This window comes from Rhinolophus hipposideros, assembly GCF_964194185.1.
Source record: "Rhinolophus hipposideros genome assembly, chromosome: 7".
NCBI lineage: Eukaryota > Metazoa > Chordata > Mammalia > Chiroptera > Rhinolophidae > Rhinolophus > Rhinolophus hipposideros.
This window is the reverse complement of record NC_138053.1, coordinates 80,689,384-80,714,748: the sequence shown is the minus strand read 5'-3', so window position 1 is coordinate 80,714,748 and position 25,365 is coordinate 80,689,384.

The window sequence follows — 25,365 nt, the reverse complement described above, 5'->3', positions numbered from 1 at the left end:
AAGTAATTAAACTAAGTCTGTTAAAAGAAGGGAAAGAGTTTTTCTTCCTTTTGAAATTGTATTTTATTAGTGTATGGTGGTTCTAAAGCATGTGCCTATAAAACTGTCTTTTTTTCTGATTTTATTAGTTTCCTTTTTTCTTTTACATGTACAAACCTGAAAGATGACAGTTTTGTTCTCTACATCATGTATCCAAGGTCTTTGATAGTTCATCATCCTTATTTAAAAGGAAGTGTTGGTTGAATTTTTCCAGTCCATCATCAGATGAGTGTCAGGTATTGCACACTGAATAAATGGTAATAAAAGGCGACATGACTGTAAAAGCTTAACTCTGAGCACCTGCGCCAGAGATGGACTCGTTTGTGCTCATGACCCACAGGAGGGATAGGAGAGCTCAGGGGTTTGGTATTGAGTTCTCACAGATCAGAAAGAGAAGAGGAAACATGTCAATGATTACGTCATCATGATGGGATGCAGTATTTATTTTCATTCTAATCAAAAGCAAAAATGTTTAATTTTATTTCCAACATCTTGGAAAACAGGAACAGAATTTATGACTACTCCAAAACTAAAATGAATATTCCATTGAAAGGAGCCAAGGACTGACCAAGCATTTTTATGATAGACAACTATCAGTAGATAATGAAGACCAGTTAACAACTATGGAAGATAAAGATTTAAAGTGATAATGAATACAAAACTGAACAAAATGTTGAAAAATAATTCTCTGATTTTAGAACCATACAAAAAGCTGACCTAGTCAGAATTATGACCACCAAAATCTAAAGAATACTATTTCTGCACAGATGATTCACTCTAGTTTAAATGAATTAATGTTAGGAAAAATGCAAAAAAAATAAAAATGTAAATGTCAGAGAAAAACAATAAAATAGTAATTCATAAATAAAATTATTAAAAATGTTGATTTGTAGCTCTTAACTTTATAAAGACAAGACCATAAAATTATTCATTATTAATAAACTTTGGAATATTAGGATGGAATTTGGATGCTAAAGACGAATTTCTCTCACTCACACCTGAAGCACTGGAAAACATGGGCTACGCCTTCAACATAGTAATTTGGGTCTCACCTTTGTGCATTCATTCAACACTCACAAATTGCTTAAAATGTGCCAGGCACTGAACCAGGGACCAAGGAGACAGACATGTAAGTATGCAATCCCTGTTCTGCAGAATTGACACAATATTAAGAGGAAACAGTCCTGTAGGAAAACGATTACAGAAATCTGTTAAGTGTTATAATAGAAGCGTCCATGCAATAAAGTACGTTAGTGTTTCTGGAAAGATAAAAAATACCTAAGCTTCAAAATTTTAGCCAAATCTTGAAGGCTGAGATGGAATTTGCCTAGTGAACCAAAGCTGAAAAAGGCAGAAGGGGAGACAGGCTTTCTAGAAAGTGAATACAGCAGGTGCAAAGGCACTATACCAAATGAAAAAAAAAAAAAAAGTTGAAAAGGACCATGAATGTGAGGAACTAAGCATAGGACTTAAATGCCAAATGCAGTACTCTTACCTTAGCTGTAGTCTGAAATAATGGGTAGATCACAAGGGCTTTGCATATCACCCCAAGGTGTTTGGATTTCAGGTTATATACAGTGAAAAGCCAGGTCAGGGTTTCAGTAAGAAAGTATGGGATCAGATATACTCGTATGTTTAAGATATTAACTCCTTGATAAGAGTGGCTAAATGAAAGTCCAAAACTCACAGTATGTTTTAAGAGTATGTTTTTTGTAATTCCTGACTGTGAGCATAAAGCTTGGTTTATGTTAAAAATCTCCTTCAGGATTGGTTTTGAATGGCATTGAAACAATGAATTTACCCTGGTGTCACAGACTGCTTGAGATGGATGAAATCTTGTAGACCATTTATCCTACCCTAAGTCTAATTACTAATTTATTCAACGATTAGTTTTTCAGATATTTGCTGAGCATCTACAATGTACTGGACACTCCTTTCTGTAATGAAACATACAGTCTACACTCTCCAGACAATAAGAAAACAATCATGAAAACAAATTTACATTTGTAAATTATGATACATATTGGTAGTGGTGTGATAGAATCTGATATGATTCTATCAGAATGTTATACAGAAGCCTCATACAGATGGGGGGCTTGGAGGGTTTGGAAAAGGCCTATTTGAGAAAGAGTTTCTTATTTAAGACCAGAAAAATGATTAGGAGATGATTAGATATAACGTGAAGAACAGAAATAATGTGCAAAAGCAATGAGGCAGAAAAGATCGTGGTATATTCCAGGAAAGAAAGAAGCCAGGCCTGTTTAGAGCTGGTGAGCAAGCAAGATGGTGGCAAAGGTGACACTGGGGAGTTTTGTGACAGTGATCAAGGAACTGTAGCAGAGTGAAGAGATGTAATGAAGGATACGCTGTTTGTACAAGTCAAAAGCTAAACTCAGCTCTTATGATTCCTAGTCAATGTTGTTTCCTTTAAAGGCTAGAAACCAAAAGATGTAAAATATACATACAATTCAGTATCTTTTCATGTCATCTACATTGGAAAAAATTTTCCTGTTTCTAGTATGCTGTATTACATTTTATGGTACCTTTTTTTTTTCTTAAGAAATGGATTATACCATCTCATGGTGAGCTATAACAACTCCATCTACTCTGGCTGGTCATATTCTTTTCCAGAACTCCTTAGCAAGAATTCAAATAAAGAAGCATTGGAGACTATGATCTAAATATCAGAGATTCACTAGAATTATTAGCAGTTGGGGGGAAAAAACAGAATGAGTGACTAGTAAGTTATTCATGAATTCAAACTATCTAGAATAATTAAAATACCCACTTTCAGCAAATAAGCCAGTAAGGGCCGTTTTGCTATTTTTTAATGAGCTGACTCACACTGTTGCAGGAAGTCCCACTTACTATATGTATGTGATTATGTAGATCAATGTTTACGTTTTTTCATGCTTACAGACATGCAGTGAAAATAAAGTACATAAATAAATTGCTCCCAGCTTACCAGAAAATGTTAACATGTATGAACAATATATGGTTTGTAATAACATAGATAAAGGTCAAACAATCCTAATTCCCACTGTTCTTATCCATTACTTGTGGTTGTGGTAGGATATTTGGGTAATATCCCAAATACCCTTCCCTTTAGAATGAATTTCCCAAGCTTCTTTTCAAATAAGCACGGTGTTGTAAAAAGTGGTAAATTTCCATTATGTGGAGAGAAATGTGTGATTTTTGTTCAGACAGATTTTTACTCAAGTAACTCAGAAAATGAATTTATTTTTCACTACTTCAAGCTTGTCATTTATTTAGTCCTCAATGGGGAATAGTGTCTTTGCTTTGGTGAAACTGAGCAATTTGTGAAGGAAAGGATAAAGTCCCTACAGTAAGTTCTGAGGCCAATATCTTATAGATCTCTGGCACATGCAATGATTGATTACCACTAAAGAGAAATACACTAAGTTTGTAATCATTATGTCTCAGTTAACTAAATTTTTATATCTGTCATTATCTTTTCATTTTTCTGAAATAATAATGTTAATTCTATTCTTGAAGACTATAAATTTTGATGGCAAACACTGTAGACTACCCAGTACTGGTAGCGTGTGTGAATGTCTGTATGTCTTTAAGCTTTAGATTGAGGTATTTAATGGAAAAGGGAAAGTAAATTAGAGTTAAGAGCATTGATTGTATCTTGTACGTGTGGCCATAAATATTGCACACTCTGTATATTCAAGAACAAAATAGAATAAAAATATTCTAATGATGAGCTTATGAGATATGTTTTCTATGCTATAAATATTTTTAACCCAAGTATTTGCTTTAAAAATTTGTTTTTTCTTTGGGATATGGGATGGGTCCTGGAAAAAAAATAAAAAACGTATTTCTAAGCCACATGCATAGCCATATACAGATGGATGGATAGGTGATATCTATGTTATACCTAGAGAGAGAAGATATGACGAGATAAATAGTATTCTAAGTATGAATTACTTTCACTTAACACATGAAGTCAAAATTGCCTCCATCATTTTTCAGTGGTCTTAAGTCTATTATTTATGTACCTAGGGGCTCCATTTTCGTCCTTTGTCAGGTGTGTGAAGTAATGAACTGTCTGTTGTACACTTACTTCCAGCATTAATGAAAATTCTTTCCCTTTCCTTACTTTTCCAAGGCATGAAGAAATAAGAAGAAAAAAGGGGAATGTAAAAAAAAACATAAGAAAAATATAAGGTCTTAAAATCAGAAAGAAGGAAAATAAAATCAAAGGAAGAAGTAGGGATTTAAAAGAAGGAGAAATAAGAGTAGCACTGTGGGGTAAGTAGTGGAATACTGCCACAATTTTCTTAGGGAAACTCCTCCAAAATCTGTGTCATAAATTTCCTACCCCAACCACAGTGAGGGTAGTTAGACATAGATATATCTACAGTACAGTAATGACTAGAGCTATTTCAATCAGAACTTTGGGTTCATTCACATGGACACTTCATCAAAAAAAAGCAATGTTTCTGGTATCTAGTAACAAATTTATAATATCAACTAATGGGCTTTATTGAAGGTAACAACCACTAGAATCCTCAGAGCCTTCAGCCATTTTTTTTCCCAAAAAATTCAAATGGTATCTTAAACTCAGGAGGATAAATTAAGCTCAGTGGTGTATATTCATTTAAGGAGAAAAGAAAGCATAATTCTTAGATCTATATAGCTTGAGACTCTTAAATCAATATCTTAGAATCCTCTAAACCTAGTCTGTATGTAAGCAATCAATCCACAAATTCCTAAAAAGAAAAAGCAAGCTACTATGTGATTCTGTGATGAAAAATCACTCCAAACAATTTTAATCTCATGCAATAGGGGAATGAATCTTATTTTTCACTACAAGGAATCAGAGCCATTCAATATTTTCCTGTAAGGGACACATTAATGGACCAAAATGATCTTTAACTCAAATTCAGGAAATAATTGATGTAAGGAAGCTTGATTTCAATCTGAACACCCCATGGGCAGGATTTACACATACATTTGTCTCAAATCAGTAGTCATCCAGAAAATAATTAACTAGGTACAATATGTTTCCATTACCCTTTGCTACGACTCAATTCTTCACCTATTTTTGCACTTAAAGTTTTTATGAAACCTGATTTGTAGAGATAGACAATAATGTTTGGCTCTTTTGTTTTTTTAAGGATCCCATTATTAATGAGTCAGCGACATTTAAAGTAATAATAGCTGATAATAAAAAGAATAAACACACAAATTTAGGCTTTAAATGAAAAGGGAATACTCATTTATAAGGTAGTCATTCAGATGATCCAAATAATACAAGGCAATTATTACTACATTATTAAAATTAAATTATTCTATAGAACTCTCATACATTAATGTTATATCTGCATCTTGTTTAATGATATCCGTTTCATAAACACTAGCCTAATGTATTAAATATTCCAGGTACATCTGCATTCTAAGAATTTTTTTTCATTTTTTATTAGTTTCAGGTACACAAAACAATGTAAGTTAGACATTTACACCCCTTACAAAGTGATAATTCCCCTCCTCCAATCTACTGCCCCTCTGACATCGTATATAGTTGTTACAATTCCATTGACTCTATTCCCTATGCTGTACTCCACATCCTGTGACTACCGTGTTTCCTGGAAAATAAGACCTAGCCAGATAATGAGATCTAATACATCTTTTGGAGCAAAAATTAATATAGATACGGTATATATTATATTATTATATTATACTGTCTGGCTAGGTCTTATTTTCGGGGAAACATGGTGTGTGGGTATATGTATCTACATATATATGTATATTAAATTATAGTTGTCATTCAAAAGAAGACTTTTTTTAAATGGAAGAGATTTTAAGACTCAAATAAATTTGTCTCAAAGATGGACTGACAGGCAAATGGCGAGAAAAATATTTGAGTCCTGGAAGGCTTTCCCAAGGCTTTCTGAACCTCATACTGGAGGCAGCCGTGGACAGTGTTTTCTTCCCTTGAGATATGTTCTGAGAATAGACATCTCCATATATAAGAGTTATTATCATAACAGACAAAATTCTTGAAGCAAAATATACTATCGCACCCCATTATTAATACCTCACTAAGTCTTAATGGGATTTCATTTCCAAGAACGCAGTCTTTCACACATCTCTGTCCAACAGATGTAAATTCCATTTTCTTCTGAAAGTAATCTGGTAACTGGCTTTAGATGTAGAGGGATTTCCACCATCTAACCCCAAATCTATTTCCAAATAAGAGAAGTAAGATTGCCACCTTAAAGTTTAACTAAAAAATCAACACAGAATACATTAAGAGACGTGGAAAGTCACACTAAGTTCTAGAAGTTCTCCCTGGAATCGGCAAGATTTCAGTAATAAGTCAATCAGCAGGTGAACTGTCAGAAACCTAAGTACTTATAAGATAAGGTAAATAAATAAATAAATAAAAACAGCAATGACAGTGCCCACACAAATTTGTCACTACCCAAAGACTTGACTGGATTCATCATCAGTGTATTACATGCATATTTTGGTTATGGGTATTCTATGCTAATTTACCAGATGCCATCAACCCTCATTAGAATTGCTAATTCTTTGTACTCCAATGACTCAGTAATTACTAGCAATGTTGGAACGATGATGTGGCTTCTTACGACATGTCTACAAAACATGAAAATATTGGCGCAGAATATGATTGCTCAGTACCTTGGCCAGCTTACTTACTACCGCAAATAAAATAGATTGATATTCTGGTTTCATAGATCAACGTCTATGAATTTAGTTAACATGAGTGCAGCATGAGAAAAAGAGTCATTCCCCTTATTCCCTAAAACCACATTTCTGAACCTATAGGACTGAGTGTTAGATTAAGAAGTACAGTGAACTTATCAAAAGTACCCTGAGGTCTCCTTGAGACAATTGATCTGTTCTAGTGACTTCTGATCTCAGCACACTTCCTTAAAATTATGACTTTTACAGGATAAAGGTGAGCGAACTGGTACGAAGAGAGAGTATAGTCCACATAGTCTGAGACTAGGATCAATGTTAGTAAGAGGGGTGGGTGCGGAAGTGGGGACCAGGAGAAGGAAGATCCTAGGACAAGGTTTGATAGAGTGGAAAGAAAATAGACTTTGAGTGACCTTATAGCTCAGATGATCTGATCCTGATCCCTTAGCTGTAAACTAAGAATAATAATGCCTAATTCACAGGGTTGTTTGCTTTATTGGGGGGGAGGGAGGAGGTAAGTGAAATGGTAGATATCAATCTCAGAGCCTGACATATGTGTTTAATACATAATTTGCTTTTCCCCTTATCATAATTTTATTCATATGTACTCATATTAGAAGAACCCAACCCAGTCCTGTAGAGAATTTGAAATCACAGAGCTGTAATCTCCATATAGTCCTTTTCTGTCAAAGTGTCTTTCCTTCTCATAATATTTCCCTTCCACCATGACAGGAGAAAAGTAAAACAAATACAGCAATTTTGTTCTGAGGTGTTGGACCCTTCTTTTATTATTAACGAGCATTTCATAGACCTGAAAGATCTTTGAAATCTTTTTGTCCAACCTGTCACTCAGGTCAGGAGGCTTGAACCAGTGATAGTATAGTTGCAAGCCATTTAAAAATACTCAGCTTGGAGAGAGCAGACGACGAATGTCTACTTGGGAAATCCAACCACTTATAAAAGGGTACATCAACCCAGAGATCCTACTTGTAGAGCAAATACCTGCAGAGCACTTATCCAGTTTTTCCAGAGAGTCCCAGGAATACAAACATTGCTAGAGGTACGAAAAGGCTTTTGTCCTTGCACTAATCTTTGGTTTCATCAGGCTTTTTCTAGGAAGAAAAATAAAAGCATACTTTAATATCGCTTAATTTTGGACATGTGTTTTTCAGTTTTCAGCCGTGTTTATGATAGATCGTTTTATTGATATTACATCTTGTTTCTATTACACTGTATCAATTTTACACATAATGTAAGTGGTGTAATAGGTCATGATGTATCAAGAGAAAAGTAAGAGCAAATGTCAAATAAGAGAGCAGTAGAGATATGATGGCTCTACTGTATAGAGCCCAAGTAACCGGAGGAAATCAATTTTAAAGTTGTAATTTAATTTAAGTCACAGTCTAGTGACTCTAACCAGAGGAAATGTAAAAAACAGGTTGTGGCAATAGTGAATACAAATTAAATAGAAATAGTAGAGAGGATAGGCTCCTAAAATTCCTACAGAGAAATATTAAGGTCCCAGTTATGAAACCATGCCATGTCACCACGCAGCAGGATGAATTCTGTCTTATGTGGCTTAGTTGGGAAAAGAGCTGCTTTATTTTATAATGATGATTAGCATTGGTGTACTGTGTACTGTGTGCCTGACACTCCTCTAAGATCTTTACTACATCAACTTATTTAGCTACACAACAGCCCAATGAGGCAAATACTATAATCATCCCTATTTTGCCATTCTGGATTCAAAGGCAATGGAATATTAAGTGTCTTACCCAAGTATACTCAGCTTGGAAATGCCAACCTGAAACTTAAATGCAAGCAATTTGATGCTAGAGCTGAATTCCTAGCCAAGTTACTATATTCCTTTTCTTTTCAATACAAGCAGTCTTGCTGTCACACCATATATGTTTTGGGATAGGGGCACGTGACGCATGCTTTCTGTCATATCACATGGTAAACATAACATCGCTGTGAGAAAATATAGGGTTGGAGCAGAGCATGCAAAAATTACTATACCCAGAGAACTAACAAAGATTTTATCGTACCTAATAAAAACACAAATACATCTAAAATATGCTTGGCATTGGCATCTAGTATCAGTCAGCTCTTTGCAACTTGAACCTGGGCACTTCCATGTTTCCCTTTGAGGTATACTTCTGGGGTGGGGGAACGCATTTGCTTCTAATAGAGACATGTTAATCAAAATCAGCAGTCTTATCTGGATCACAGCCTATTTGGTAAATCCATTGTTTTAATAAGGAAGGGAACGTCAGCCTATCCCCTTCCTCTGCACTTACATTTCACTGTAGCTTACCTTGTGGAGTACAGGCATGGCTTGCACTAAAAGAAGGCACCTTTGCAGAGTTTTGGATCTTTTCATAAGGACTTTACACCTTGGAAGGCATTTCTTTAATGATGAGAAAGCTCACCCTGATCACTTCAAAATAAATAAATAAATAACACTCTGAGAAAAGTCATGTATGAGTCTACACATGTTTCATATTATAGCGACGTTACTCCATTTACCCCTCACATAAGAACTGTTCAGGATCCAAGAAGCACAGATCGTTGAAGAGATAGTTATGACTAGTTGTGATGAATCCATCACTCTATGTACAAAACTATTCTGAGTACTAGCACAGTGACATTTACTCACAATTAAACTATCCTGAACATAACGCCCTTCATTTTTTTTCAACAAATATGTACTCAACATCTACCATGTGTGAGGCTCTGTACTGAGGGGTGGGGATATAATGGTCATAAGAGGAGCCTAAATTCTCCCACCTAGAGACCTGACTCTCCCTTAGGTTTTTCAGAAGGAATGTACAAACCCTGCTGTGACTCTGCTGTCATGATTTTATCAGAGAAGGGTGAATTGGGGATTATACTGATAGATGAACTAACGTTTCATATTCTGGGATTTGCTCCCAGTCAATGACAAACCTCTCACTGTACATATGTACATACATCTAAAAACACAGAAAACAGATGAGCTCAATTCACATATGCATTCCTCAACCCACTGAATGTTTCTATTACAGTGAAGCACCTCATCCATCTTACATAATGTACAAACTTGGTATTCTGAGTGACTTAATTGTTCTAGAAACTGAAACACATGTCAAATTTGGAAATCCTGTTTTGAACAGAAAGAATACTCCTAAGATGTGATAATATACTGCTCTGTTTTGTTTTTGTTTTTTTTGTTTTTTAAATAAAATGCAGTACCTAAAATGTATCAAATTGAGGGATCAAAGTCTCTCATTGCGATTCCCAACCTCCTCACTACCCCAGCATCTACAAACTGATTTCAGAGATTGGCCATGCTGGTTAGAATAGTGCATGGCACAACTGCCATTTGGGATGGTGAACTTACCACCTGGACCAGTTCAGGTTGGCACCAACATGGCATTAGACTTGTTCAAGACATTTATGAAATGGCAAAGGAAGAGGGAACAGAAATAGGTGGTTGAGGCTTTGAGGTAGCAATGCAAGTCTGACACTTGTGAAAGGAAAAACAGAGGAAGGATTGAGCAGGAAGAGCTTCACACCACAGCACAGCACTGAGAAAGTCTCAGCCAGGCTAAAGGGGAGTCTCTGATTATTAGAAGAATTCAGAATTGGAGAGGAATAGCCCCACTCTAGTACGTCTGCCATGAACAGCCCTTGGCTGGCAGCAGCCTGGGGCAACAAGAGCCTCAGCATGCAGACTGTGAGTCAGCTATGCTCCCCACAGCAGGCACTTTTGAGCAGTGCACCTCCATAACCTCCGTACCAATTACATTTTTGGAAGAACTGATGATTGCTTCCTAGGGCTTAATAAAAACAAACAGAAGAAGTAGTGTACCACTGCTTGGAAAAGTATGTGACTCTGTCCATTGACAAATGGAATATATACAGCTCTCATGTATTTCCAAAGGCAACAGAAGTCATCCTGTGAGGCACACAGGTGACACCACTACTAATCTCTACCTGTTTTTATTGGAAGGTGCCACTGCTCTCAGAATCTTAACTACCACGTATACACATTCATTAATCAGCATCAAGTCATTTGTTGTCACCAATTATATTCCTATATTATTGGCATGAAGAAAAATGGAGCTGCTGGGATCAACTTTGAATAACTTTGAAATTTAAAATATGGGCAGCTGTCATCTCACCTTATCTTCCTTACTTAACGCTCATGATGGTTCTCTACATGATCTCTCCACCTCCAAACCTTCCTTCATGACATCATCATAGACTCATCTATTGTCAGATTTTATGTATAAAACAGAACTTGCGGTCCCTCATCTGCCCATAGTCATACTTATTGCCATTATATAATTTCAAATAATTATTTCATAAATAACTCAGTCTCTCAAACTAGAAAGCTCTGAGTAGACTTCTCTTCCACTATCCACCTTCATAATTATTTAGTCACCACAGTTTTTTGAGCAATCTATAAGTCACCACCTGGAAAAATGACAACATGCCTGTCACATAGATAAATGCTGAATACATCTCAGTTGAATAAAAAAGATATCTGTTACTATTAGATAAGTGTGTTCAAATTCAGTTCTTGTAATAAAATATTTTTCTAATTTAATCACTTAGAGGATCACAAGTTAGTGGCAGATCACTAGAGAACTTTCCCTGACTTCCTAGATTAGACCTTACGCCAACATGAACTATAAAATAACCTAGGACCTTTGTACCACTGATGTGCATTAACCCTGTAGTACAGTCTTGTAAAACTCCCTCTATCCACAGTGCTCTGCAGACCCCCCTAACCTTTTGTCAACATTTAGTACCTCTGAGTTATTTGTATCTCCAAAAGTGTTGTCAGGGAAGGTAAATGGAGAGTTTGAGCAGTGCTCTGGATCTTATTGTTGGAGTATGTCAGACATCTAAGGTACAGGTGCCCCTTCAGAGCCAAAAATATGGTTCAGACCTCTATACATACCCTGTGAACGGCTATCCCAAATTTTCTCCGTATTTTCAGGAAATGTGTTCCCATGGTTCTCTCTGATTCCAACAGCCTATCCCTGCTGAATTGCATCATCCTATAAGTAGAAGTTATTTCTTTGATTTACACACACACACACACACACACACATACACACACACACATCAACAAACATACAACGGTGAGTGACTTCTAAATTGGCCCAGAGTGATACCTGCCTCCTAGTACATGCCTTTGCACAATCCCCTTCCCTTCAGTGTTAGCTGAACCTAGTTACTTGGTGCTGATTGACAGGATACTGAAAAGGTAATGGGATGTGGCTTCTGTGGGTAGGTCACAAAAGATTGTGGTTTTCATCTTTGCAGCAGATTCCCTCTATTGCCTTCTAGACTGCATACTTTGAGGAAGGAAGCTACTATATTGGAGAGACCCATATGGATAGGATCAAAGGGTGGCCTCCATCTCACAGACACTAAGGAAATGATCTCAGTCCAACAGCTTGGAAGCAGATGTTTTCCTTGTTGAGCCTTCAGATGAAACCCCAGCCCTGGCTAATACCTTGACTACAATCTGTGATAGACCTGGAAGAAAAGGACCCAGCTAAACTATGTTCAGATTTCTGAACCACAGAAACTGTCAGATAATCAATGTATATTCTTCTATGATGCTAATGTTCGTGGTAATTTGTTTAGAAATAGATAAGCAATAAACTTAAAACAGAAACTAACATACATATATGTCATTTTTGTAGCACATTTTTATAGATACTTGATAAGGCTAAAGAGGAATCTACATCAAGGGCCTGTAAAAAATGCAAAATGAATGTTAGAAATCATACTTAATCCTTTAATAGACCACAACAAGGGTTTTGTTTTTATGTTGGTTTTGTTTTGCTTTTATTCATCTAGCCAAAAGCTATCCCTTCACTCTCTTCTGCTTCTCTTCCTTAACTCTTCACTGAGATTTAATTTCAGCTCTTTTCAACTCCTGTCATCAGTTTATCTCCAAGCTCTTTTTCATTTCATTTTATTTTATTTATTTTAATAGACAAACTAATCAGAAACTCTTCCACGAAAGGGCATTTCAGAAACAGGATCTGCTTTCTTTATTATTCATATATTTATTCAGAAATCATCTATTAAATCCCCACTAACTGCCAGACAGTATTGTCTGCACTAGGTATACAGTGAGAAGTTAAAAAGACCCGTGCTTACATGGAGCATATGGTCAAGTTGGTGGGATAAACATGAAACAGACAAGCGGATATACAAATGAATAATTACAAATGATAAAAGTGCTGGAAGGTAATAAGCATGCTCTGTGTTAGACAATAAAGGGGATGACCTCATGAAATACTATTTTTTTAATCTCAGAAAATATCTTTCAATACATTTAGGTTGAGATTTGAAAAATTACAAGGAGTGGGAGAGAGAAACCTTGTATAGACGCTCTATTGGGGAAAGGTTGTGTATAGATGCTCTGAGGTACAACACAGATTAGGGGATTCTAAGAAGTTGTTGACTGACCAAATGATTCTCCATGTAATCCACCAAAAGAACGGTTTATTCGGAAAAAGAAAATGAAACACAGCTACCAAGGAGTGTGTGTACGCACACTTGCCGGCCGGTGTCCCAACTGGCTGTCTACATGGAAAAAGCCCTGACACCAACATGGCTTTCCCCTTGATTTGCATCCCTCCCCTAGAAGTTACCACAAAGTTCAACAGAAAGTCAGAACTAGAGAGTTAACCACGGGCCCAGCTCCACCCAGTCCTCCCAGCTCTATGGTTAAGCATGTTAAGATGCCAGTTCACTTTTATCAAAGCAAAGGGCAGACAGTTGGCTGAAACAACAGTGAGAAATAGAAACTGGCTCAGAATCAGGCTGGTGAAGCAAGCAGAAGTCAACAGAGCCAGGTTCCTGTAACTCCAGGGAAGGAGACTGCATAGAATTCTACAGACAATGGGAAGCCCTTGAAGAGCTTATGGGGAGAAAGGCAAGATTTAATTTACATTTTTAAAGAATCATTCTGGCTGCTGTGTGAAGGACGGGTTGGAAGAGATGTAAAAAGGAAGCTTATGAACTAATTAAAACAGACAATAGAGAGAGGCTGGTGATAGATTAAAAAACAAGTGGAAGTAGAATTGGGGGAAAAATACTGGTAGAATCAGCAGGTTTGGTGAGAAAACAGAAGAATCTAAGATAACTCTCTGAAGTGGAAACAATCCTGAAGGCTTGCTCTTTTTTCTTGATAGATAAGGGTGCGGAGCTCTTTCAAAGAAAAGAAGACAGGTTCCAAGTAGCACCCCATATTGCTATTTGGTGGTTTTAAACACTTTGATTAAAATACTTGGTTTCAAACTGCATCAAATACTATGGTGGCACATTATTGCTGTTTTTTGTTTCTATTTTACATAAATAGATGGTAAAAACGTGGGCTTTAATTATTTACATTATATCTTGTTGCTCCATCATGTGCAGTGAAGCAATAAGTCATAATCTGCCAAGAACAGAGAATCACAGAAAGGGTCAAGTACCACAGATGTTCCAGAGAGAGCTTTTGGCCAGCACATCAGGTAGCTGTTATTTGGCACTTTTAATGTGCTAAACAGTTGACTAACATCACTGCTGAGTCTTCAGAAAACTTCTCAGGGCAGGTAATTCAGATATTTCTCACTTGTAGAAGAAGAGAGGTATAGAGGTTAAAGGACATACCTCCCAACAGAAGGAGGAATCAACCTCAAAGCTAGGGAAATACCCTCAGAGTATTTCAATCGTAATTATATATTCAGTATTTGGGGGAGAAATTAAGCATCATTAATTGATGCCTATGAAGTGACTTAAATTCAAGAAGGGATTTTGAGAGTGTGGAAGAGAGGATGCTGTTACAGGAGACCTATCTCTACTTCACAGTAACTTCACCAGGCCTTGGGCAGTGTGGCCTCACTTCTTATCTGCCAACTGTGACATCTTTCAGGTAAAAGTAGAATTGAATGGTACCAACTTGATAAAACAGATGATGCTTTGCTTATTAACAAAGATGAAACGGAAAAAATCATTGTACGGACGGAGTAGTAGTAACTCCGTGGATTCTTTGAAAGTACAGCTATAAGAAATGCCATTGGTGCAATGAGAAAACTGGAGTATAATAAAGGAAGTCAGAAAAGAGCATGTAGGAAATCTGACATCGAAATTCATCCACGCTGAAATACAGAGAAAAGCCTGCTTTTTCTTTCTGCGTGCTGAGTGCGCTGTATTCTAACTTTAGTGTGTATTAGAATGACCTGGGGTACTTATTAAATGTTTATTCCACTGTGGTATGCCCAGAGATTCTGCTGTGATAGGTCAAGTCTGGGTCAGGATTCAAGAATCTGGGTTTAAGAGAAACTCTCTGGAAGATTTCAGTGTGGGCAGAAGTGCGAGGTATTGTCCACCATCATGCCGAGCACACAGCCCAAGACTGCAGCTGCCTGCATGGGTGATGCCCACTCTCCTTCCTTCCATCACACACGTCCTCTCTGAGTGCATCTGGGTGGATGGGTTCCAAGCCTCACCTATAATCACTTTAAAAAGCCGTTCATGTCACCTCCAGTGTGAAGCAATTCCTGAGTTCACCCAAGCTAAATGATCGCTTTCATGCTTCCAAATATCTTTGTTTAATACTTGTATACAGCACTTATCGAATTATAATTATCTTCGTCTGTATGTGATATGAAGTGCTAAGCAAGACCCAGTGTGCTATAATTTTATTGTTCTTTCATGCAAAAAAATATATTTAATTTAGTACCTGTTTTGTGCCAAGAACTGTGTTATTTGAAAGCTTCATATCACATAAGCACATAGCCCATCAGCAGCTATATGGCTAAGCTGGACGAAAGGGTATCTTAGGTTTCTCTGAAAATACCATGGCCTGAGTGCTTAAAGAACAGAAATTTACTTCTCATAGTTCTGGAGGCTGAGAATTCCAAGATCAAGGTGCCGGAAAGGTAAGTTTCAGTCTACTCCTAGCATCTAGGCTGGTGCCATCACACTATGTGCTCATGTGACCTCTTCTTTGCGCACGCACACTCAGAGAGAGGGAAAGCAAGTTCTCTGGCTTCTCTAATTTTAAGGGCTCTAATCCCATTAGGAGAGCCCAACCCTTAAGACCTCATCTACCTTTAGCTACCTCCCAAAGATGCTGTCTCCAAACACCATCTTATGGGCTTTAGGGCTTTAGCACATACATTTTTGCAGGACACAGACATTCAGTCCATACTAAAGCTAATAAGCTGGTTTTCTGAAGTTTGCCTTATAGCTCCAGGGTCTTCCCTTAGTATTAAACCACTTGGACCCTAGATTCTGTGTCTATAAAATGAAGAGTTACTTTCCTACAGATATTAAGGAACTATACCAAAAGGCTCTGAAAATAGTAAAGCATTATATGAAGTGTGGTTCATATAAGGTACTCTTTAATTTGGAGGTGGCTGAAGTCTGCAAAGAACTCCTAAATGCCAACAGCACGAGCACACAGAAACTCAGTAGGATTGGTGACCACTAACGCCTGCATTTTCTCTCGTTGGCTGCTTATAAATTCTTGGCATGGTGTAACTTTATTAATTTATTTTAATAAGTTGATAAACACAATTCACTCTGCACAAATAATTGTCATTAGCTTTGTTTGCAGGCAAACTTTTTGATGAGAATGCTGAGGGAAATGCTGTGCATTGCATTTAACTCTTATTTGTATTTTTTTAGCAGTTACAACACATGGCTCATTCCTTATGGTGGGGCTTATAGTGAACTAAACCCTAGCCCTCAACTTGCCATGGAAAAAGTCCTGGAAGTACATACTGTTCCCCAATAAAGTCCTATTCCTCTTCCCCAATTAAAAAAAGAAAAAAAATTTTTTTAAAAGATTATGTGAACATGATCACTAGACAACATGGATCTTGAACTCAACAGTGCACACAAAACTGAATAAATCTCCCAATAAGAGTTTTAGGGTAGAAATAAAATATAGAACAGTATTTCTGAAATTTCTAAAAATTTCATATGTTGTTCAGTTATTCAAAATTATATTTTCCAGAAATTTGTAAACTGTGATCCATATATAATTACTGCATTATTCGTTGCTCATCCATTCAAGTTCAGGTATTTGACTTGGAACACTGAACAAGATATAATTCAGTTAAGTATGTGTCTTCAAACTGAAGATGCACAGAAATGCCATAGGAAATGTCTTTTCTGGAATAAGAAATGGAAAGGCCTTCCCTCACTCACATGAGAGATTACAGAAATATCCGTGGAACCGGATTAGTTGGTGGTATAGACTGAATGTTTGTGTTGTCCCAAAATTTGTATGCTGAAACTTAATCCTCAATGTGATGGTATTTGGAGATGGGGCTTTGTGGGAGGTAATTAGATCGTGAGATTAGTGCCCTTATAAAAGAGACCCCAGAGAAGATCTCTCACCATTTCTGCCATGCAACGACAGAAAAAGATGGCTGCTTATAAACTAGGAAATGGGCTCCCACCAGACACCAAACTGCTGATGCCTTCGTCTCAAATTTCACAGCCTCCAGAACTGAATAATTCTCCGTTGTTTATAAGCCACCAGTCTGTGGTATTTTTTTTAGTACCTGAAACTAAGTCCATGGAGCTGAAATTGCAGCTTTACAACTGACCAGCTAAAGTTGGAAAGTTTCTTAAACTTTCTGTGCTACTTTTTTTTTTTCTTATAGGTTGCTATAAAGATTAAAATAAACAACTTGGAATAGCCCCTGGCACACAGTAAATGCAGTCCAAGTGTCAGCCATTATTGGTGCTGCCCAAGTACACTGAAGGGTATATGAGCCAGAGAAATTAGAGCTTTGTTTGTTTGTTTGTTTGCTATTGTTTCCATCTGTTTTTGACTTATGTGGCAAGACTAAGAAGGACTAGGGTTACATTAGCAAAAGTCAATGATAAGTAGGAAGCAGACAAGAGTGTTGACACCTCTGTGTTTATGTCTCTTGCTATCTCCCATGGCTAACATCAAGTTCCTTTGGTATACAGCTGTGGACTTAACAAGAGTTAACAATTCTAGGAGACACTAAAAAAATATCTGTTAAATAAAAAAAAAAGAATGAATGGCAGTCCCAGAGAACCAGGTAATGAAAATCAGAATAGGCACAACATCTGCAGCCGAGCCAAAGTAAGGGACTACAGGCAGAGTTCTGGAAATGGGGACTAGAAATTTCAGAGACAAGTTCACTAAAAAAACAAAACAAAAACAAAAAAAAAACAGATGAGAACAATATTGTAAGGTCTATACACTGGGGAAAAGTGTTGGTTGACAGTCCAAGAAGCAAATTTAACCCCACTGCATGTCCCACCTGCGTAAAGGGAAAACATACCTCATGAGAAAAAACCCATGAAGGAGAGGCTTACCACACAGCCTGGGCTGATTTTGTGTAATTGCCTGCCAGCAGGTGCCAGGCCAGTAGACTGAGCATCGTAACCAAAACTGAAAAAATTAATTATAAAATTTTGAGCAATTTAAAGTTAATTTCACTAATATTACACCATGAGACATGAAGTATTATGAAAGACTACTGATAAGGAAATAAAAGAGAAGAATAAATGCTGCAAAATCACTTGATTCATGAGGAGTTAAGTTCTATAGTTTTGCAGTAAACATAGAGCCTCTCAACATACCAGAGCTTTCCATAAAATCCATGTGACTGTACCAATGTGACTGGCCATCATGAAGGCCACTCCTGAAAAACATGGACATCCCTGCTGTGTAAAGGGAGCTGCTGTACACCACAGCATTCCAAAGACAGATGAACTACATCTTTTCAAGCACTCTGGATGTATTGATTTCTTTCAACACACACAGGAATCGAGCACTTTCCAGTGTTTCGATGGTGTCCATGGTCTCTATCTGGTGTCTTCTTTTCTCTCCCCTGTAAATAGTGGTGAAGTGTGATTAATTCTATTCTAAAAGGACCCCCTCAGTCACAGCGCAGGTCCAGAGTGTGAGTATGGCCTTGGCTCTGGAAATGAGATTTCTATGGTCAAGCATGAGCTAATGCTACCTATATCATTCAAAATGACTGGCTCAGTCATGGATGTGGTGGCTCCAATTAACCTGTTCCATAAATACATTTTAGTGAAGTCAGACCAAAGAGATGAATGGATTTCAATTTGGAAATATTACTTAAAATTGACTGGCCCCGGGATAGATTAGAAATACTGCAATTGACCACAAGCACAGAGTCATGAACTAATTATTAAACTGGCAATGTAATAAATGAGAAACTGTTCCTACCTTCCATTCTATCATCTGTTGAAAGCCACAGCAACGGCATAATAAGCTGTGTGTGTTGAAAACAAAAGAGAAGCAACAATGTCTTGATGCACAGATTTTGTAAAAGATTTATGTGTATTACAATTCCATAATGATTACGAGGTAGAATTGACCTGGAAATCATATCTAGGTTCTTTTTAGTTATCATGGTTTGAAATTTGTTTCATAAAGGATGCTGAATAGTCAAGAAGTGTGAAAATTGAAATTCAGTTTCATATAACCTTAGAATGGTTAGATATGATTGAATGATCTTATATCTGCAAAAAATCAATATGCATATGACCTAACAACAATCCTGGTGCATCTGAGACTATCTTAATGAACTACAGTAAATTAAATATTTCAGCAGATTCAGTCACAGAGTCCAAAAACAAGTAAAAGCATACTTCATAGAGTGCAGTGTTGACCTAGAAAAGAGACTGGTTCTAACCCTTTAAGGCTAATGCATTAAAAAAAAAAAAAAAAAAAAAAAAAGAGCAACTGGTACCAGTCAAACATTTCTGCTCATCTATCACAGGGAGCCTCCCCACGACCAGACTTCCATGCGATCTCTGCATGCTGCCCTCGAAGGGAATTCCCTCTAACTTTTCACTTGATGGCAACAGTCATAAATAAGAGAATATTCTTATTTGGTTTTTATTTGACTTCATAAACTCAATTTTTCCCTTCCGAGTCTTAAAATAACCATGATACGGAACTCCAACTGACTTGTTGGGAAGGTTATGGAATGTGTGACTTTGTTAGCCAACTCATGCTACTTCCAAGCAGTTCACTTTGCTATTTACTGATTCAGAACTGGAACAACTATATAAACTATTAAAAGTTCTGAACTCGTAAGCTATGGAATGTATTAAAATGTACATAACAGAGCTTCCCAGAGCCCCCCGATGACAGGAAATTTCAATTTTTGAATACTGAATATCCCTAAATTGTAAAAATGTACAAAGAACTTAAATCAGTCTGCAGAGTATATTCCCCCGAATTTGTGCCTTTTCTCATGTGATGTAGTTACTAATACAAGAAACTGAAAACACTTTGATCAAATCAAATCACTTCTGCTATATAAAGCAATGGAAAACTAACGGTGTGAAGTCAAAGAATAAAAGCACCAGTACAAGCCACAACTCATTGTAACAATCTGCTTATAATAGTAACCATTTCTAAATTTTCCTGAAGCTGTCATTCTTAATATATATTTTTCTGACATATTTGTTAGATTCATTGTATGGGGCGTTTTCATGAAAAATCACTTCATATCTATACTGTACAATCACACTATCTGATATTATCTTCAAGCCATTACCAAAGAAAAAAAATTCATTTTTCACCTTTAGAAACACATCTACAACAGTTCAAATAGCAAATAGAAATATTAAATGCCAAAATCAAAAAAAAAAATAGATGTCAATATATTAATAACATTTTAAATTGTGTTTCTATTACGGGTTGAATTGCATCCCCCTAAAAAGATATGTTGAATTCCTAACCCTATCACCTCACAATGTTACCTTGTTTAGAAATAGGGTCTTTATGGAGGTAATCAAGTTAAAATGAGGTCATTAGAGTGGGCCAAAATCCAATATGCCTGGCAGTCTTATAAAAAGGGAAAATTTAGCCACAGAAACAGACATCCAGCTTCTCGTGTGAAGAGGCATAGAGAGAATGTAACAAGAAGACAGAGGACTGCAGAGATACAATGACCTGCTAACGAATGCCAAAAATTGCCTGCAAACCACCAGAAGCTAGAAAGAAGCAAGGAAGGATTCTCCCACAGGTTTCAGAGGGAGCCATAGCCCTGCTGACGCCTTGATTTGTAGTCTCCAGAACCACCAGACAATGAATATGTGTTGTTCTAAGCCCCCAGTCTATGGCACTTTATTAAAGCAAGTCTAGGAAATTCATATACTTTTCATTATAAAGCTAGTATCCTTGATGTCACTAATTTCCTATTAAAAAGTTTGTTTCTATTTTTTTAGGATACTATATTCAAAGATATGTCACATACCTGAAAATCATGTGAAAACTATACATTAATTTTATATTTAACAATAATGGGATGCATAAGATACATGAGTCTTGAAACAAAGCTATATTTAAAAGCTCAGACAGATCCAAATTATAGAACAATATTACCTAGATATGGTGAGGATGTTAAACCTTAACTCTTTCACAAGTTCAAGTTGCCAAGAAAGATTAAGACCTACGTCACCCATAGGTAAACTACTTTTTTCTCTCTTTTAGAATCATATCATAGATGTATTAAAAACTAGGAAAGTCTAATGAATAGACATGTATACAAAATGTCCTTGAGGGACCTAACAAAACAGCCTGCACGAGATGTATCACTCTGAACAAATATCTACAAGCAATTTCGCAGAGTAGGAGAATTGTCCATTCTTTTATATCAAAATAAATTTTACATGTTAGCATGACCTTACTCCTACTTCCTTACAGTTTTCATGTTCATAATAATTATAAGGCTGTTCAAGGAGTCTGCTTGCATGCCACATGATAAAAATAAAGCTGGTGTGGGAACAATCATACAAGGATTTAATCCAGGCTATCACAAGTCAAGGTCATGCTTGATCTTGGCTCCCAGAGGTGCTAACAGGCAACTTTCAATGGATTCAAATTATGGGCCTGATCATTAAGGAACTGACTGACTCACTCAGTCTTGCTATTAATAAAGAACTCATCCTGGAGATTTTCCGCACGGCTGTATGGATAACCTGAATTTATGTGGGCCTCAGCAGTTCAAAGTCTGAACTCATTTTCTTGAAACAAGCAGAATCTGAAGTTTATTAGCATGGAAAAGAGTTCTCTTTTCATTAGATTATTCTGAAGTGCTGTCCATTACATAATATGCCACGCATGTGGAACCTTTAGAATAAAAACTGTGATTGCCACTCAACGGGGGAGTATTTCTAGAATGTGACAGATTTTATAACTGTGAAGAAGGAAATATCTGCCTGTCTGGGTCTCTTAGCCTTTCAAACATGGTCTTTAAATTAAAATTATTGCACATAGAAAACTTCATTACCTGTTTCACTTGCAGATAATTGTTTCTCCTCTTTGACTATGTGCCCTTTTCAGGATAAGTGTCCTGGACTACGCAGAGCTAAACAAGTGGGAAATGGGATTCCTTTGCTTTCCTGTTGGATGTCCCAAGGCAATTACCTACAGCATTATAAATTAGATACAAGAAACATTGACCTACATTTTAATGAAGCTTTAAGTAACTTTTTACTTATGCATTTAATAAATACAAATGGGGGGGGGGAGTTTGAGTGATTTAAAGTGTCTCCCTGCCAAATTTTATTTAAGAGACACTGCTGTAATCAATTGCAATGAAATGGAGTCAAACGAAAATGCTAAGTTTAAAAGAAATGATAAAAGATCTGTTCACGGCCCTCAAAATTGTTTAAAATTGAAAAATGACTCAAGGGTTCATGGTCTTTTGTTCCTATTCTCATTTACTCATTTTTAATCCCTTTATTAAACAATTATTCTTCTGCATATCAATCATGTCTCAGTGGATGGGAGTGTAAGGATAATCATCCTCCATCCTCAAATAAGTCACTCTTCAATGATACAAACAAATATAAAGAAACAATTTAATACCTTGTGGCAAATGCTGCAAAGGACATAATGCACATTGGTGGTAGCAAAGAGTGGGTTTCAGCACTTCAGTGAGAATATGGCAAGAGAAAAGCATTCACACAGTAGGACATAGGTGGTTGGCCTCCTGAATGATACCTAGGACTTCAACAGGTAGGAAAAAGTAGGGAGGTACATGCCATTAAAAATGAAACATCATGGCATACAAATCGGAACTTCGAAGCGTTCGACATGCTTGGAGTATAGGTTGCAAGTAGTATATTGGGGGAAGAGGAAGACTAGCAAGAGGTCAGAGGAAATAGGTGAAGTCATGGAAGAATGCATGAGGATGATAGTGGACCTTCTTTTCTTGGCAATATTGTGTCATCAAAGGGTTTTTGTCAAGGCTGGCCTAATATAATTTCATTAATGAAAGACAACTCTGGAAATAGAGTCAGTAGACTAAGCATTTCTACATGTCCCCTTCTTGCCTCAAGTCCCATAAAATTACTGAAAAATGTATTGATGCTAAATAAATCCATAAGAAAAAAAATAAATAAAAAAGTGGAATTAGTGGACCAGAAATGTAAGAACAGGGATAGAAGGGAAAAATACCTAGAGACCATTCTTTGAAGGTAGGTGTATTAGTTTACTAGGACGCCATAACATAATACCACAGGCTGAGCGACTTAAACAACAGAAACTTATTTTCACACTATTTTGAAGGCTGGAAGCCAAGACCAAGGTGTTGGCAGGTGTGGCTCCTCCTGAGGCCTCTCTCCTTGGCTTGCAGATGGTTGCCTTCTAGTTGTGTCCTTACCTGACCTTTTATCTTATGTCCCTGGTGTCTCTCCTTCTTCTAATAAGCACATTGGTCATGTTGGATTAAGAGCGACCCTTATGATTTAACTTAACCTTAATTACCTCTCTGAAAGGCCCTATCTCTAAACCCAGTCACATTCTAAGGTATTCAGTGTTAGGATTTCAATCCTAACCCTGAATGTGAATATGGGGGGCAGGACACAATTCAGTCCAAGAATCCAAGAATTAAACACACAAGAATTAAACACACTCTTAAATCTTCAAGAGAAAGAGAAAAAAAAAAAATAATAATAATAATAATAATAATCAGATTACATTGGATTTAGGGATGCCAGATAAAATACAGGATGACCAATTAATCCATAAATTTCAGATAAACAATGGATAGTTTTTAAGTATAGGCATGTTCCAAATTGCATATTACATGGGACATACTTACAAAAGGCATTTGTTTATCTGAAATTCACATTTAACTGGTATCCTATATACTTATTTGCTAAATCCGGTGACCTTAGATTCCTCAGCCACAAGATAACACTGAATTGATATCGTTAATGTTCTAAATATGGAATTTCATAGTTAGCCAAATTATCATTCAGTAAAGCAAATCCTACAAAAATATCTCCCCAAAAATTATTAAAGGATTTTTGTAGCAAAATAGTTAAATGTAAATATTAGTAATTTTAAAATAATAATTTGGAGCTAAAAGCACAAAGCTATCCATTCAGGAGGCAGAGTTTGAGCAGGAAATAAGAGACAAAAAAGAGCTAAGTTACTCTTTTAATGATGGGGAGGGCATCAAAGACTGTAAATATTAATAGAAAATATATTAAAAAATAAAATTTACTTTTACAAAACTATTAGATTAGAAGTACTGCTCTTCCACATTTATAGGTCACACTGGCTTCTTACTGTTCCTTCAATGTCCACACAACCTGCCACAGGAGGGCCTAGGCCTTGCTTTTCTATTGGCCTGGAATGCTGTCCCCATATAGCTGCATTCTGTCACCTCTGTCAGGTCTTTCATAACATAGCATCTCTTCAGTAGATCTTCATAAGCACCTGAAGTAAAATGACAACACCCATTGGCACTTCCTATCTTCCCCTTTCCCAAATGTAAATCTTTCCGTATCACTTATCATCAACCAGCATAGTGTGTAGTATATAATCTAAGTTTCATGAGGGCTGTAAGTAAGCCCTGGATAAATATTTGTTTAATTGCATTGTCGATATAAATCAATAGAATCTAATGCACCACTATTAGTGGAGTATAGTGCCTAAAGATTTGGAGGAAATAAGAAAAAAGAAAGAGTCAAAAATAACTGGCTAGGTAGCTAGATATTTTGAAGAGAACCAGGTAATGGAAGAACGATAATAAATTCAGTCTCCAGGTAAAGATTTCCAATATACAGATAGAGACTTAAGTCTGTAACTAACGAAATGTGCTATGCTAGAAATTTACATTTGGGTGTCAAATATAAGTGACAAATAAAAACATAGTTGAGATAAGATTGCCAAATAAGCGTTTATAGACCAAAAAGAAGGCCAAGGATAGAAACCTGAAAACCAACAGTCTTTATCAGTTATGGTGGAATAATCAAGGATTATTAAGAGTGATCAGAAAGTCAGAAGGACAATTAAAGACAGTGATATTATGGTAGATATGAGGGTGAAATTTCTAGAAGAAAGGAGTATTCACTGTCAAAGCCTGCTACAAAATCAGGGAAAATAAAGAGTGAAATTAGAGTTGATTTTGAATATTAGATTGTAATTTTAATAAAGATTACTTGCAAAATGGCTCCGATCCTCTGCCCCTTACTATATCAGCATGTTTTGCAATATAATTACCATCTCCTCCCATCAAGACAGGGAGTCTATTTTCGTACCTCTTGAATTTGGCTGGCTTTGTTACTCATGCTGGAAGC